Source organism: Saimiri boliviensis, chromosome 1 (genome assembly GCF_048565385.1).
Source record: "Saimiri boliviensis isolate mSaiBol1 chromosome 1, mSaiBol1.pri, whole genome shotgun sequence".
Lineage (NCBI taxonomy): Eukaryota > Metazoa > Chordata > Mammalia > Primates > Cebidae > Saimiri > Saimiri boliviensis.
Genome location: NC_133449.1, coordinates 143,487,040 through 143,501,891, shown reverse-complemented (window position 1 = coordinate 143,501,891; position 14,852 = coordinate 143,487,040). Strand labels below are relative to the sequence as shown.

Below are 14,852 nucleotides of genomic sequence, written 5' to 3'. Positions count from 1 at the left end.
AACATGCCGCCACTGGAAAGGCCACACAGCCCCAGGGTGACACACCTGTTCTACGTGAGGTCTAGGGCCGTGGTTCTTAACTGGGGCTAACTTTACCCCCAACATCCCAAGGGACATTTGGAAGTTTTTGATGACATTTCTAGTAGTGACAACTGACATCTCATGGGTAGAGGCCAGGGATTCTGATAAATATTTAGCAATGCACAAGATACATTCCCACCACCAACAAGGAATTATCTGGCTCAAAATGCCAATAGCAATGACCTCAATAAAAAATTCCGTTAATGAAAACTTTTAAGATCTAGAACAAAGCCAGATTCAGTGGCTCACACCTGTAATCCCAGCACTTGAGAGACTGAATTGGGTGAATCACTTGAGGTCAGAAGTTTGAGACCAGCCTGACCAACATGGAGAAACCCCATCTCTACTAAAAATACGAAATGAGCCAGGCATGGTAGTGCATGCCTGTAATCCCAGCTACTTGGGAGGCTGAGGCAGGAGAATGGCTTGAACCTGGGAGGCAGAGGGTGCAGTGAGCTGAGACTGTGCCATTGCACTCCAGCGTGGGCAACAAGAGCAAAACTCCATCTCAAAAAAAAAAAAAAAATCTTGAACAAGACAAGAATGCACTTTCACCATTTTTATTCAACATAGTACTGGAAGTCCTAGCCAGAGAAATTAGGCAAGAGAAAGAAATAAAGTACATCCAAATTGGAAAGGGAGTAGCCAAATTCTTCTTCTTTTTTTTTTTTTTTTTTTTTTTTTTTTATGGCAGAGTTTCGCTCTTGTTACCCAGGCTGGAGTGCAATGGAGCGATCTCAGCTCACCGCAACCTCCGCCTCCTGGGTTCAAGCAGTTCTCCTGCCTCAGCCTCCCGAGTAGCTGGGATTACAGGCACGCGCCACCACGCCCAGCTAATTTTTTGTATTTTTAGTAGAGACGGGGTTTCACCATGTTGACCAGGATGGTCTCGATCTCTTGACCTCGTGATCCACCTGCCTCGGCCTCCCAAAGTGCTGGGATTACAGGCTTGAGCCACCGCGCCCAGCCGCCAAATTCTTCTTATTTGCAGATGATCTATTTTAGAAAAACTTAGAAATGCCACCAAAATAACCTGTTAGAACTGATAAACACATTCAGTGAAGTTACAAGATACAAAATCAACATTAAAAAATTAGTAGCATTTATATACACCAATAGCAAACAATCTGAAAAAGAAAATAAGATAACAATCTCATTTACAATAGCTACAAAAATATAAAATACCTAGGAATAAATTAAACCAAAGACATAAAAGATCTCTACAAGGAAAATTATAAAACACTGATGAAGGAAATTAAAGAGGACACAAAAAGATCAAAGATAGCCCCTGCTTAAGGACTGAAAGAATTAATGTTAAAATGTCAAGAATATTACTCAAAGCAATTTACAGACTCAATGAAATCCCTATCAAAATACCAGAGATATTCTTCACAGAAATAGAAGAAGAAAAAAACGGTCCTAGAACCACAAAGACCCCAAATGGCTAAAATAAACCTGAACAACAACAACAACAAAGTGGAGGCATTGCATTACCTGACTTCAAAACATACTACAAAGCCATAGTAACCCAAACAGCATAGTACTAGCATAGAAACAGCCACATGGACCAATGACACAGAATAGAAAACGAAAAATTTGTCCATACATTTACAGCACTTACAACTCATTTTATTTTTATTTATTTATTTATTTGAGATGGAGTTTTGCTCTTGTTGCCCAGGCTTGCATGATCCTGGCTCACTGCAACCTCCGCCTCCTGGGTTCAAGTGATTCTCCTGCCTCAGCCTCCCAAGTAGCTGAGATTACAGGCACGCACCACCACACCCAGCAAATTTTGTATTTTTAGTAGATATGGAGTTTCACCATGTTGGTCAGGCTGGTCTTGAATTCCTGATCTCAAGTGATCTGCCCACCTGGGCCTCCCAAAATGCTGGGAGTACAGGCGTGAGTCACTGTGCCCGGCCTACAACTCATTTTCAACAAAGAACATACAATGGGCAAAGGACAGCCTCTTCAATAAATGTTACTGGGGAAATTAGATAAGCATATGCAGAAGAATAAAGCTAGACCTCTGTCTTTCACAATAAATAAAAATCAAAATAGCTTGAAGACTAAATCCAAGACCTAAAACTATGAAACTCCTAGAAGAAAACATTAGGGAAACACTGGAGGACATTAGTCTGGGCAAAAATTTTGGGAATAAGACTTCAAAAGCACAGGCAACAGAAGCAAAAATAGAAAAGTGGGATTACATTAAGCGAAAAAGCTCTGTACAGCAAAAGAGACAAACAGCAAAGTGAAGAGACAACGTACAGAACGGGGGAAAATATTTGCAAACTACGAAGCTAACAAGAGATCAGTAAACAGGATATATAAGGGACTCAAATAGCTCAATAGCAAAAAAAGAAAAGAAAAAAACCATCAAATTATTAAAGATGAGCAAAAGATCTAGACAGACATTTCTTAAAAGAAGACATATATAATACAAATAGTCAACAGGTATATTTAAGAAATGCTCCACATCATTCAATGTCAAAGAGATGCAAAGCAAAACCGCAATGAGCTACCTTACCCCAGTTAGAATGGCTTTTATCAAAAAGACGAAAAATAACAAACGCTGGTAAAGACGCGGGAGAAGGGGAATCCATGTGCACTGCTGGTAGGAATGTGAATTAGTACAATTCGTACAGCCTCTAAGGAAAAGTGGAGGTTCCTCAAAAATCTAAAAATAGAACCACCATATGATCTGACAATGCCACTGGTGAGCGTATGTCGCAAAAAAAGGAAATCGGTATATTGAAGAGCGATCGAAACTTGTGCCATGTTTACTGTAGCGTTATTCACAATGGCAAAGATATGGAATCCACCTAAGTGTCCATCAGTGGATGGATGGATAAGGAAAATGTGGTAGAGATACATAATGAAGTATCAGTCCGCTATAACAAAAGAATTAAATCCTGTCATTTGAAGCAACGTGAATGAAAATGGACTATAGTTAGCAATAATTTATTGCATAGTTCACAGTATCTAGGGCTATGCACGGTGGCTCACCCTGGTAATTCCAGCACTTTGGGAAGCTGAGGCAGGCAGATCGCTTGAGTCCAAGAGTTTAAGACCAGCCTGGGCAACAGGGCAAAACCCCATCTCTACAAAAAACACAAAAATTAGCTAGGCGTGGTAGCATGCACCTGTAGTCTCAGCTACTCAGGAGTCTGAGGTGGGAGGATTGCTTGAGTCCAGGAGGTTGAGGCTGCAATGAGTTGTGATGACATCACTGCACTCCATCCTGGATGAAAGAGCAAGACCCTGTCTCCAAAACAAAACAAAACAAAGTCGCCAGAAGAGAAGAATTGGAATGCTCCCAACATAAGAAAAGATAAAGGTCTGAGGTGACAGGTATCCCAATTACCCTAATAAGATCATTCATTACCCATCGTTCGCATGCATCAAAATATTGCATGTACCCCCCCCCAAATAGGTACAACTATTACGTATCAATTAGAAAAACACTGCGAACTTCAAAAAACTTAATTAAAAAGTATAATGAGTATTGCCATTGAGAATTCCTAGACTAGGAACACAGAGCTAGTCCTAAACCCAGACAGCCCGGTCCATCTCGAAGTGTCATGTAACTACGTGTTGTGGGTTTGTGAAATAAGTCATAGATGGCAAACGCCAGAAGATACTTTGCAATTCTATGGGGAGGTGAGGATATCAAGGCTGAAAGCCCCACCCAGTGGACCGCTTTGGACAGCAGCCTGAGTAGATGTAGACAGGTTCTGGAACATTCATAACCTGTGGAAGCTTACTGGGAGCGAGGTGCTGAGGAACTTTGCTCAGATAGACTACTTCTCCGCAGATAAAGGGTCACAGACTCAGGAGCGTCTTGTGAGACTCCTCAAGGAGCATGTTGTTGGTCATGAATAGGCCCTGGCTTGCAGCTTCTAGAGGTTTAACTGGGGCCTCTGAGGATCCGGGAATGTGACCTGAATATGAAACCAGTGTACCCAGCGGGACAGCAAGAGGTCCTGCATTTCACCCTAACTCCGGGAAAGTCCTTGTCTTACAGGAGGAAAAGGGAATTTCATTTCATCTAAAGCCCCTAGACTACAGGTACGCTTTCCCCAAATTGCCACTCTTTTTGATATAGCCAAGATTTTAAACATCACTAGTTTTATATATCACGGGGAAACTGCTGAATCTAATGAAACCTCGAGATGTCCCCTGGGAGAAGATTATAACTCTAATAGACCATCCTGGCCAACATGGTGAAACCTTGTCTCTACTAAATATACAGAAATTATCCGGGCATGCTGGCATGCCCCTGTGGTCCCAGCTACTCAGAAGGCTGAGGTGGAAGAATCGCTTGAACCCAGGAGGTGGAGGTTGCAGTGAGCCGAGATTGTGCCACTGCACTCCAGCCTGGAGACAGAGCAAGACTCTGTCTTAAAAAAAAAAAAAAAAAAAAAAAAAAGGAGATGATGGACAAGAATCCCATGGGATTGGCATTTGTACATCTTTTTTCATGGAGATGACTTTGTTCATGTCAGTTTGGGCTCTCTAGGAGTCAAGGATAATGTCCCCAAAGTCTAACACATTATGAGGTTTAATGTGGTTCAAAGATCAGGAGAGTTTTAAATTGTAAGGGACAAAGAAGTCTATAAGCCAAACTTCCTTTTCTTTTCTTTCTTTTTTCTTCCTCTCTCTCTTTCTCTTTCATTTCTTTCTTTCTCCCCTCCCTCCCTCCCTCCCTTCCTTCCTTCCTTCCTTCCGAGTCTCCCTCTGCCCACCAGGCTGGAGTGCAGTATAGCAATCATATCTGACTACAGCCTCAAACTCCTGGGCTCAAGCGATCCTCTCACCTCAGCCCTCCACATAGTTGGGATCACAGCTATGTGCCACCATGCTCAGCTAATTTTTGTATTTTTCATAAAGATGGGGTTTCACTATGTTGCCCAGGCTGGTCTCAAACTCCTGGGCTCCAGTGATCCACCTGCCTCAGCCTCTCAAAGTGCTGAATTACAGGCAAGGGCCACTATGCCCAGCCCATTTCTTTTATTTCAAATACCTGTACTTCCTGTCTCCATGATTACATAAAGCCTACAGTACAAGAAGCCACCTAAATGAATTCTATCTGAATGTCGAATCTAGGTATGGAGAAGAACAAAGGGTGAATGAGAGTGACAGAATGAGGATTAGCCAGGCATGGTGGTGGGTGCTTGTAATCCCAGCTACTTCCATACTCAGGCAAGTTTTTGGGGACCAGGTAGGTAAGGCAGGACAGAATACACAGTGGGGGCCTGGATCCAGGTAGCTAAATGAGAGTTACATCATACTCAGATACTTCCTGAAGTTCAAGGCAGGAGATCAGGGAGATTGAGACACTAGTATCAGGAGGCAGACCACTGACACGAACTCATCTTATCACAGGAAGGCTGGTCTTCTAACCTCATCGTGCTGGCCATGCCCGCTACTCACTGGAGAGTCTTGACCCTGAAAGGGAAGTCAGACTGTTCGCTATACATGGCGGGGGTCAGGGCAGGTGGAAGCCAGAGAAAGCATGAGGCAGAAAGGCACAGCTCATTGGAGGCCTTAGGATTGGATGGCATCTCTGCTTTCGAACGTAACATAGGCCTGGGTGAAGATCTCAGTAGCCTGCACAGACAGACACCCACTTCCAAAGGCAAAAGTAATATTACACCTTCATTTTATTTATTTGTTTGTTTGTTTTTGTTTGTTGAGTCTTGCTCTTGTCACCCAGGCTGGAGTGCAGTTGCACAATCTTGGCTCACTGCAACCTCTGCTTCCTGGGTTCATGTGATTATTTGGCCTCAGACTCCCAAGTAGCTGGGATTACAGGTGCTTGCCACCATACCTGGCTAATTTTTCTGTAATTTTAGTAGAGACTGGGTTTCACCATGTTGGCCAGGCTGGTCTCAAACTCTTGATCTCAGGTGATCCACCCACCTCTGCCTCCCAAAGTGCTGGGATTACAGGCGTGAGTCACCTCACTCGGCCTAATGTTACACCTTGAGATGGTGTCTTTGCATCTCCTTACTCCATGCATATATTTTTACCAAGGAAAAATCAAACTGCAGAGAGCTGAGCCACCATGAAGCCAACTATGCCACTGAACAAGTGTCTAACGCAAGCTACATCAAGGATGCCAGTGTGATGAAGTCATGGATGCTGTGACCACACTATCCATTGACCCAGCACTGACTGGCATGAATCAGGGCAGGTCTCTGGCAACAGGAATCCTGTGATTCCAGATTCATCCCTAGATAGGATGAATGTACTAGGTGAGGCTTTCATTCTTGCAGATACAGAGTTTAAGGTACCATGTTGCCCTGGGAAACTGACCTGCAGGCTTTACTAATGATGATTGAGCCTTTTGTTAACGACTAGAAAGATTTGGAGATTTCCCTATCAGTGTCCAAGGCTGAGGAACTATCTATAGGATATAAGGATAAAGAAATATTCCTGAACCCAAGCTGTGCTTGCTTTAAGGCCAGTGGTCCCCAACCTCATCTCCAGTCATGATTTCTTCCCAGATCTTACACACAATGCACACAATATCTAACTGTGATTCCCAAATAGCCTGTGTGTCCTCTGCAGAGAATGCCTTATCCCCATCAATATCAACCCCTCCAGGCTCAGTCACTTTTTTTTTTTCCCTAGTCCATGCATCCAAGTTCACTGTAATGACTATATTTAAACTATCTGTGTGAGGCTGGGCTTGTGGCTCATGCCTGTAATTCCAGCACTTCAGGAGGCCAAGGCAGGCAGATCCCTTGAGCTCAGGAGTTTGAGACCAGCCTGGGCAATATGGGGAAACTTCGTCTCCACGAAAAATTCAAAAATTAGCTGGGTGTGGCGGTGTGCTCCTGTGGTCACAGCTACTCAGGAGGCTGAGATGGGAGGATGGCTTGAGCCCGGAAGGCAGAGGTTTCAGTGGGCTGAGATGGTGTCACTGCACTCCAACCCGGGTGATGGAGACCCTGTCTCAAATTAAGTAAATAGATTAACTACATTTGTCATTGTCTACTTGATTATCTTTTTCTTTTTGTTTTTTTTTTACCTTTTTTTTGAGACAGAGTAGACTCTGTCACCAGGCACCAGGCTGGAGTGCAGTGATGCAATCTCGGCTCACTGCAAACTCCACCACCTGGGTTAAAGTGATTTTCCTGCCTCAGCCTCCCAAGTAGCTGGGACTACAGGCACATGCCACCACACCCAGCTAATTTTTGTATTTTTAGTGGAGATGGGGTTTCATCATGTTAGCCAGGATGCTCTCAATCTCTTGACCTAATGATCTGCCTGCCTTGGCCTCCCAAAGTGCTGGGATTACAGGAGTGAGCCACGGTGCCCGGCTGATTATCTTTTTCATAAAGCAAAACTACTCTGAGATCATGGACCATTTTTTTTTTAAGTATATACATGTGATGCGCTTATCACAGTGCCTATCACGTAGCATTTGCTCAATAAATGTCTGTGGAAGGAAGAAAGAGAGGGAAAGTGGGCTGGATGTGAAAGAAGCAGTAAAGGACAGGGCGCAGCGGCTCATGCCTGTAATCCTAGCATTGTGTGAGGCCAAGGCAGGCAGATTGCTTGAGCCCAGGAGTTGGAGACCATCCTGGGCAACATGGCGAAACCTGACCTCTACAAAAAAAACATACAAACAATTATCCAGGTGTGGTGGTGTGCATCTGTAGTCCTACTACAGTTACTCAAGTTACTCAAGAGGCTGAGGTGGGAGAATCACTAGAACCCAAGATGTCAAGGCTGCAGTGAACCATGATTGTACCACTGTACTCCAGTCTGGGAGACAGAGTGAGATCCTCTAGCAAAAAAAAAAAAAAAAAGAAGAAGCAGTAAAGACCACTAATCAGGCAGCCAGCAGTGTCAGGCATTTCCAAAAGGGGCATTAGCCACCGAGCCTAGGAGAGACAACCTCATGGAGATGTAGAGAGGAGTTGGCCATTGCTTTCAGCAGGTGCAGGCCTGTGATTCTCACTGTGCTTATTGGCGGAACCCCAGGGAATCCCTCTTTCCTGGATCAGCCAGGGACTTACCTTCCTTGAAGGCCAGCACACAGCCCGGTGCTGGCGACATTTCTGCAGAGCTGGCCAGCAGCAGCCTGAGGTTGGCTATGTCAGATGGTTCCTAGCATCCTAGAAGCTGAGCCTTGCTCAATCCTATCTTTATCCTGTCAGTTTCCTCTGAAGCCCCTGATATTTGATATTATGGTTTTGATCATTATTAACAATGACCCCGCATAGTTGACCTTAGTTTTGGTGAGCTGCTTTCATGTATTTTTACAATCTTCATGGGATGCAAGAGTTTGTTGAGCTGAGTCTTCATTCAGAAATTCACAAAATACTTTGTGAATTTGACAGTGCCACTTAATTTTCACAATACTATCCAATGGCCACAAGCGTCACTGTAGGTGAGAACCCTGAGGATACTCAGAAGGGTATTTCAAGATGCTAGAATGTGACAACATAGATCTCTTCCATTTTCTCCTCATTTTAGCAAACCAATACATTTGGTATTCAGGATATTCAATAGAACATTCAGCACATATCCTTAACTGCTCTTAGAAATCGGTTCTGTCGATATATCAGCTATTCAAAGAAAGTGCTTTTAAGTTCATTGTTGAACATCGTCATATAATGTCTTGCAATCACGGAGTCAATGAATGTTTGAACTCGAAGATTTCTTACAGACAAGCTAGTCTGAATTAAGAACACTATCACCCAGCTAAAAAGGGTAAGTCACTTCATAACTTGCCCAAGGAGCACACAGCTGGTGCGTGGCTGAGCCTGATGTGGAACTAAACATCATGATCATAAGCCACCTTTCTACCACTGTGTGTTATGTTGAAGGTATGAAGGTACCATGTATATATTCACACATGCACACACATAAAAGGATAAAGTCTTGTGTCACACAGACCCAGTTGTCTGAAGAAGCCATCAGCCCTACTAAAACAATAGCCCATTTAAGTTTAAGACAGCTTGGTCAGGCCCAGAGCCTCACCAGCCCCCCCTAGAACACAGAGTATTGTTTCCATCCAAACTTTGCACTGAAAGGAAGCCTGTCAGCTGGCGGTGACCTCGTGAGACAACTGTGGGGAGAGCAAAGGGCCGAGAAGAGAAAGGCCTCATTCTCACTGCAAACAGGAAAAGGAAAGAGAAAAAGCAAGCTCTGTCTCCACACCAGATTTGCTGGGTTGCCTATGAACTGTTCCAGTACGTTCCATCAAATAGACGCCTTCATAGAATCAAGCAGAGCGCGAACGCCGTGTTTGGGGCCCCCACTCCCAGGACACACACGTGGGCTGCCTTACACATGCTCTTGCTCTCTCGCGCCCTAGGAGAGCACTTATATGGGCTTCATGAGGCTAAGTAATAAACACTTTGTCTTCACCCTGCTATTTATGGGTTGCTTGGGGCATCCTGTTCTCTCTACTGCCCTTACCTGAACAGACGGCTCCCGCAGACCCCCAGTTTAATAGGGACAACAGTAAATCTGAAAGGCTGTGTGCGCCCCACGTGCTCCCGTTTTCCTGGCCACCCATGCTAATTGCAGAGAAAGGCCAACCAGCATCCCTCCCTCCAGTTATTCTCTGTGTGCCCTTCCTGAGGTGAAATCCCTTCTTTTTCTTCGGGCCCTTGCTTTCTTCCGTCCTTTTAGACATCTTTCTAACATAACCTTTGCTATTTGACCCCTCGCAGGGATCCCTTCATTCTTCAGCAATGGACCAATGAACTCTGAAAACAAGAACGACCCCGACAGCTGCAAACCAGCAGCCCTCGCCTCCAGCAGAGGTTTTCGCGAAACTCTGGATGACCACGCGCATGCAAAGGTAAGGAGATGATCCAGTCCTACCTGGCGTTGACTTCCAGGTTCACTTAAAGGCCGCGTGCCACCCCGTGCACATTGCGTTTGGGTTGCAAAGGGGAAAGATGCGTACGGAAAGCCGGAAGTGCGCCCAGGCCGCAGGGGGCGACCCCGAAAGAGTCCGGCGGATGCAGAACCACAGCTGATCACTTTGGTCGGTTTGGGAGCCCCTTACGCTCAGCTCCTTTGGGGGTTCCAGGGATTTCAGAGCTTCCAGGTCCTGTAGGAAGAGATGGAGTCACGGCTGCACCCTGTCCACTCTCGGGCTATTACACCAGCCTGGATCCCGGCCACTTGTCGGTCTTGTCTTCATCTTGGGCTCACCGGCCGTCTCCTGCAAACAGACAAGACAGAGAAGGATGAGTGAACTCGGCCTCTCCCCACAGAATACAGTTCGCCATTACAGCGCTGATTAAATACAGGACATTATCTCACCATAATGCCCTTCTGGCGGCTTTCCCAGGAAAATTCTAACTAATCATAAAAATAGAAAGAAAAACGCAACCTAAATTCCATTCCTCGTCTTAAATGAGTGATATGTTCACTTTTATTTATTTTTCTGGAAGCGAGGCGGGAAAAGAAAATGAATTTTAGGGCTTAGAAAAACAAGCTACTAATAGTACTAAGTAGAGCTGGGCAGTGGTGCAGACGGCTTAGTTCTAGCAGGGATGTGACCAACATGGCATGGGTGAGTCCCCGCCCTGCCTCTGGCTGAAAACTTTGAGTTTAGAACTGGAGTAACTGGCAGGGCAAAGGCAGGATGGGGTGAAGGGAGGTTGTGGGGTTGAGTGTGGACTCCCTCCACCCTACCCCCCACACATACGCACACACAAGCTGGGCACTCAATAGCTTTCTTGTAGCCCAAGATACCTTTTAAACAATGCCTGATCTTTCTCCAGCAGCATTCTTTTTTGGAAACATAGGCATAGTTTAGGTATTTTCTCCTTGGAAGGTTCTTTCCTGGAAATTCACGCAACTAATTCCTACTCACAGATTTTAGAGATTCTGAGCAGTAAGAGGCCTTCCCTAACTACCCTGATTCCAGTCCAGGGGTTGGTCCTCTAAACCTTCTCAGCCATGTGACTGTGGTTAATGCAATAATTGCATAATTGATGGTTTAACACCATTGTCTTGTCCCTCTTTTAGATTAAAAACAGGTTTGTCTTATTCCCGACTTTGTAAGTGCTGGGTACACAGTAGCTGCCCAATACAGGCCTGTGTTGGATGAGTGCTGATAGGGAATGGTGGGTGCCAAAGTAGATGGTACCTTATGCCACTTTGGTGGGGCTCAGGTGTAGCAGCAACAAACACATGTAGAACCAGATCGAGGTGGGTCCACACCACCACGACAAAGGACCAAGCTCCTCCCAAATAATTTCTGCTCCTTCCTCCTGTGAAATCTTTCTTTTTCTTTCTTTCTTTCTTTTTTTTTTTCCTGAGTCTAGCTCTTTTACCCAGACTGGAGTGCAGAGGCACAAACTTGGACCACTGCGACCCCCCACCTCCTGGGTTCAAGTGATTCTCCTGCCTCAGCTTCCCGAGTAGCTGGGACTACAAGGTGTATGCCATCATACCCCGCTACTTTTTGTATTTTTAGTAAAGAAGGGGTTTTCCCCATGTTGGCCAGGGTGATGTCAAATTCCTGACCTCAGGTGGTCTGCCTGCCTCCACCTCCCAAAGTGCTGGGATTGCAGGCATGAGCCACCATGCCTGGCCCCTTCTGTGAAGTCTTCATGGGTAAAGCATGGGAGAGTTCAAAATCCTGAAAACCAACTTCTGAGATGCTTCTCTCTTTTTTCACTTTTTGTTTTCTTTTAAACAGAGACAGGGGTGTTGTTATGTTGCCTAGGCTGGTCTCAAACTCCTAAGATCAAGCGATCTCCCACTTTGGCCTCCCAAAGTGCTGGGACTACAGGTGTGAACCACCATGCCTGGCTGTGAGATGCTTCCCTTTTCTTTCTTTCTTTCTTTTTTTTTTTTTTTTTTGAGACAGAGTCTCACTCTGTCTCCAGGCTGGAGTGCAGTGTGGCTCACTGCAACCTCCACCACCAAGGTTCAAGCAATTCTCCTGCATAAGCCTCCGGAGTAGCTGGGACTATAGGCACGCACTGCCACGCCTGGCTAATTTTTGTATTTTTAGTAGAGACAGGTTTTCACCATGTGGGTCAGGATGGTCTCAATCTCTTGACCTCGTGACCCACCCGCCTTGGCCTCCCAAAGTGCTGGGACTACAGGTGTGAGCCACTGTGCCCGGCTTGGAGATGCTTCTCTTAATATTACACTGGATGAAAAGAAAATGAAAGACATCCCACACCCATCCTGCCTCCTCGCACCCCTGCTTTGGCATTAGAATCCCACACTGCCATCCCCCATCTTAGCTACTGCTGAAGTAATGGGCACTGCTACTTGATGGCAAAGTTCTAGCTGGGCTAATTAAGCATACTGAGCTAATAACCTTCCATTTTGGGACCGGTGTTATTCATAATTTAATGTATTGCTGCTGAAACATTAACCTTTCGACAACTGGCATGTTGCCCACAGCCGCCCGAGTGCTGACCATCTTTCAGTAAAATGAGTATTATTGTTAAAACAGGTATAAATCATTCATGGCTGCAGCTTTTGTGTCAGACCCTATGTGAAAATAAGCAGTAAGCTGGGTAATTTATTTACCTTTTGGTGATTATTTTTTATGATTTTATGATCATATTCAGTGATTCATAAACATTGGCCCGGTGCCATTTGGTAATCATTTTACATTTTAAATATTGCGTTGGTGGTTCTGCTTTTCATCTTTAAAAATTTTAGGATTGATACCAGGCAACTTAATTCAGACCCGAATGCAATTTCATTTGAAAGAAGGTGGCGGGTGGAGGGGGAAAAGAATCCCAGCCCCTTCATTTTAATAAACCATTTTCAACAGTGCTGTTAGGAGCCTCCACTTGTTACAACATTGCACTTACTGTAGCAAACTTTCTTTGAAGTTTAACACACAGAGGGTGCCTTGAAATCTGAATAAAAGCACAGGAAAACAGTTAACAAGCTTCTGGTTGGAAAGAAGATGTGATTGAGCCAAGGGTAGAGAGAGGCCTGGAGATGCTGGCCCCGGGCCAAGAAGGTTGGAAGCCACTAACCCTCCTCCCAGCACCTGGTTGGGGAATGTGATTACAGTCCCCTGGGGACCTGGAAACTCTTTACTGCCTGCCTGCCTGCGCCGGCCGCCTGCCCGGGATTGGGCTCCCATAACCATTCCAGAAAGCAGCTTCTGCTCCTACGACACCAAGTCGGTGCTGGAGGATGGGTGGTGTCTGGGTTTTTCATGGTTTGGGAGCTCAGAGGATCTCCCTCCATCTCGCAGGCTCTCTTACGGCATTCCCACACATTTCCTAAACCAATGACAGCTCAGAGGTCTTCGTATAGAATAGCTGAAGCCGAACTACTGCTACTGCTACTGGTACTTCCTCCTCCTCTTCTTCCTTCTTCCTCTTCCTCCTTGGCTGTGTCCTCCTCCTCCTCCTCCTCCTCCTTCCTTTTTCTTCTTTTTTTTTTTTTTTTTTTGAGCCAGAGTCTCACTCTGTCACCCAGGCCAGAGTGCAGTGGTGCCATCTCAGCTCACTGTAACCTCTGCTTCCTGGTTCAAGCAATTCTTATACTTCAGCCTTCCAAGTAGCTGGGATTACAGGCGTGCACCACCATGCCGAGCTACGTTTTAAATTTTTAGTAGAGACGGGGTTTCACCATGTTGGCCAGGTTGGTCTTGAACTCCTGACCTCAAGGGATCTGCCTGCCTGAGCCTCCCAAAATGCTGGGATGATGGGGTGATGATAGGTGTGAGCCACTGCAGCCGGCCTTGAAGCTAAACTTGTGATGGTGGGCAGGCAGTGCGACAGGAGAGGGCAGAGAATGGGACATCATGTTAAAACTCTTCCTCAAGGCAGAAGCATGCCCAGGAATACGCTTTCCTTTAGAAACTCATTTTATGTCAGGTGTGCTGGCACAGAGGGAAACTCTGCCAAGGAGACTGGCACCTTTGCCCAGAACATAAGAGATGAGATCTTAAAACAGCCATAAATATGCGCTGTAAAGAAATGGCCACAGGGAAAGCCAAGGCAAGATGAGAAATATTGTTTTCCTTCCCTCCCTCCCTCCCTTCTTTCCTCCCTTCCTTCCTTCCCTCCCTTCCCTTCCCTTCCACCTTCCCTTCCCTTCCCTCGAGGCAGGCCCTTGCTTTGTCACCTAGGCTGGAGTGCAGTGGCACCATCATGACTCACTGCAGCCTCAACTTCCTAAGCTCAAGCAATTCTCCCACCTCAGCCTCCCAAGTAGCTGGGACTAGAGGCACTTGCCCCCCTCACCACACTCAGCTAATTGTAAATTTTTTTGCAGAGACAGGATCTTGCTATGTTGCCCAGGATGGTCTTGAACTCCTGTTCTCAAGCAGTCCTCCCACCTTGGCCTCCCAAAGTGCAGGGAGTACAGGCATGAGCCACTGAGCCTGGCCTAGAAAGATTTCCTTCTGGACAGTTTGAATAGGCTTAGCTCTGAAACAGCCCTTATTCTCTCTTCTAACTTTATGTAATTTCTCATGTATAGCTGTTAGGACTCTTCAACTGAAGTATCTGATTTTAGGTTTTACTTGGATTTATGTATATGTCTCAAATTATTTAATTTTTCATTGTGGTAAAATATAGACAACCTAAGATTTGCCATTTTAACCACTGTCCAGTGTACAATTGAGTGCTGTTTATCACATTTGCAATGTTGTGAGACTAGGGCCACTATCTCTTTGCAAAAATTTTCATCACTGTAAACTCTTAACCCACTAAGCAATAAGCCCTGTTCCTGCTTCCCTGCTCCCTGTGGCCCCTCCAGCCCCTGGAAACCACTCATCTACTTTCTGTCTCTAT

General features: G+C 45.4%; 1 protein-coding gene across 1 annotated transcript in view; it reads right to left on the bottom strand.

Annotated features, from left to right (window-relative positions):
- ZFHX3 (zinc finger homeobox 3) overlaps nucleotides 1-14,852 on the bottom strand; it is a 377,665-nt gene that overhangs the window by 317,646 nt on the left and 45,167 nt on the right. Inside the window, exon 2 of the mRNA XM_074405623.1 lies at nucleotides 9,937-10,282. The gene's annotated coding sequence lies outside the window, so the exon portion shown is untranslated. The remainder of the gene's footprint in view (nucleotides 1-9,936; nucleotides 10,283-14,852) is intronic.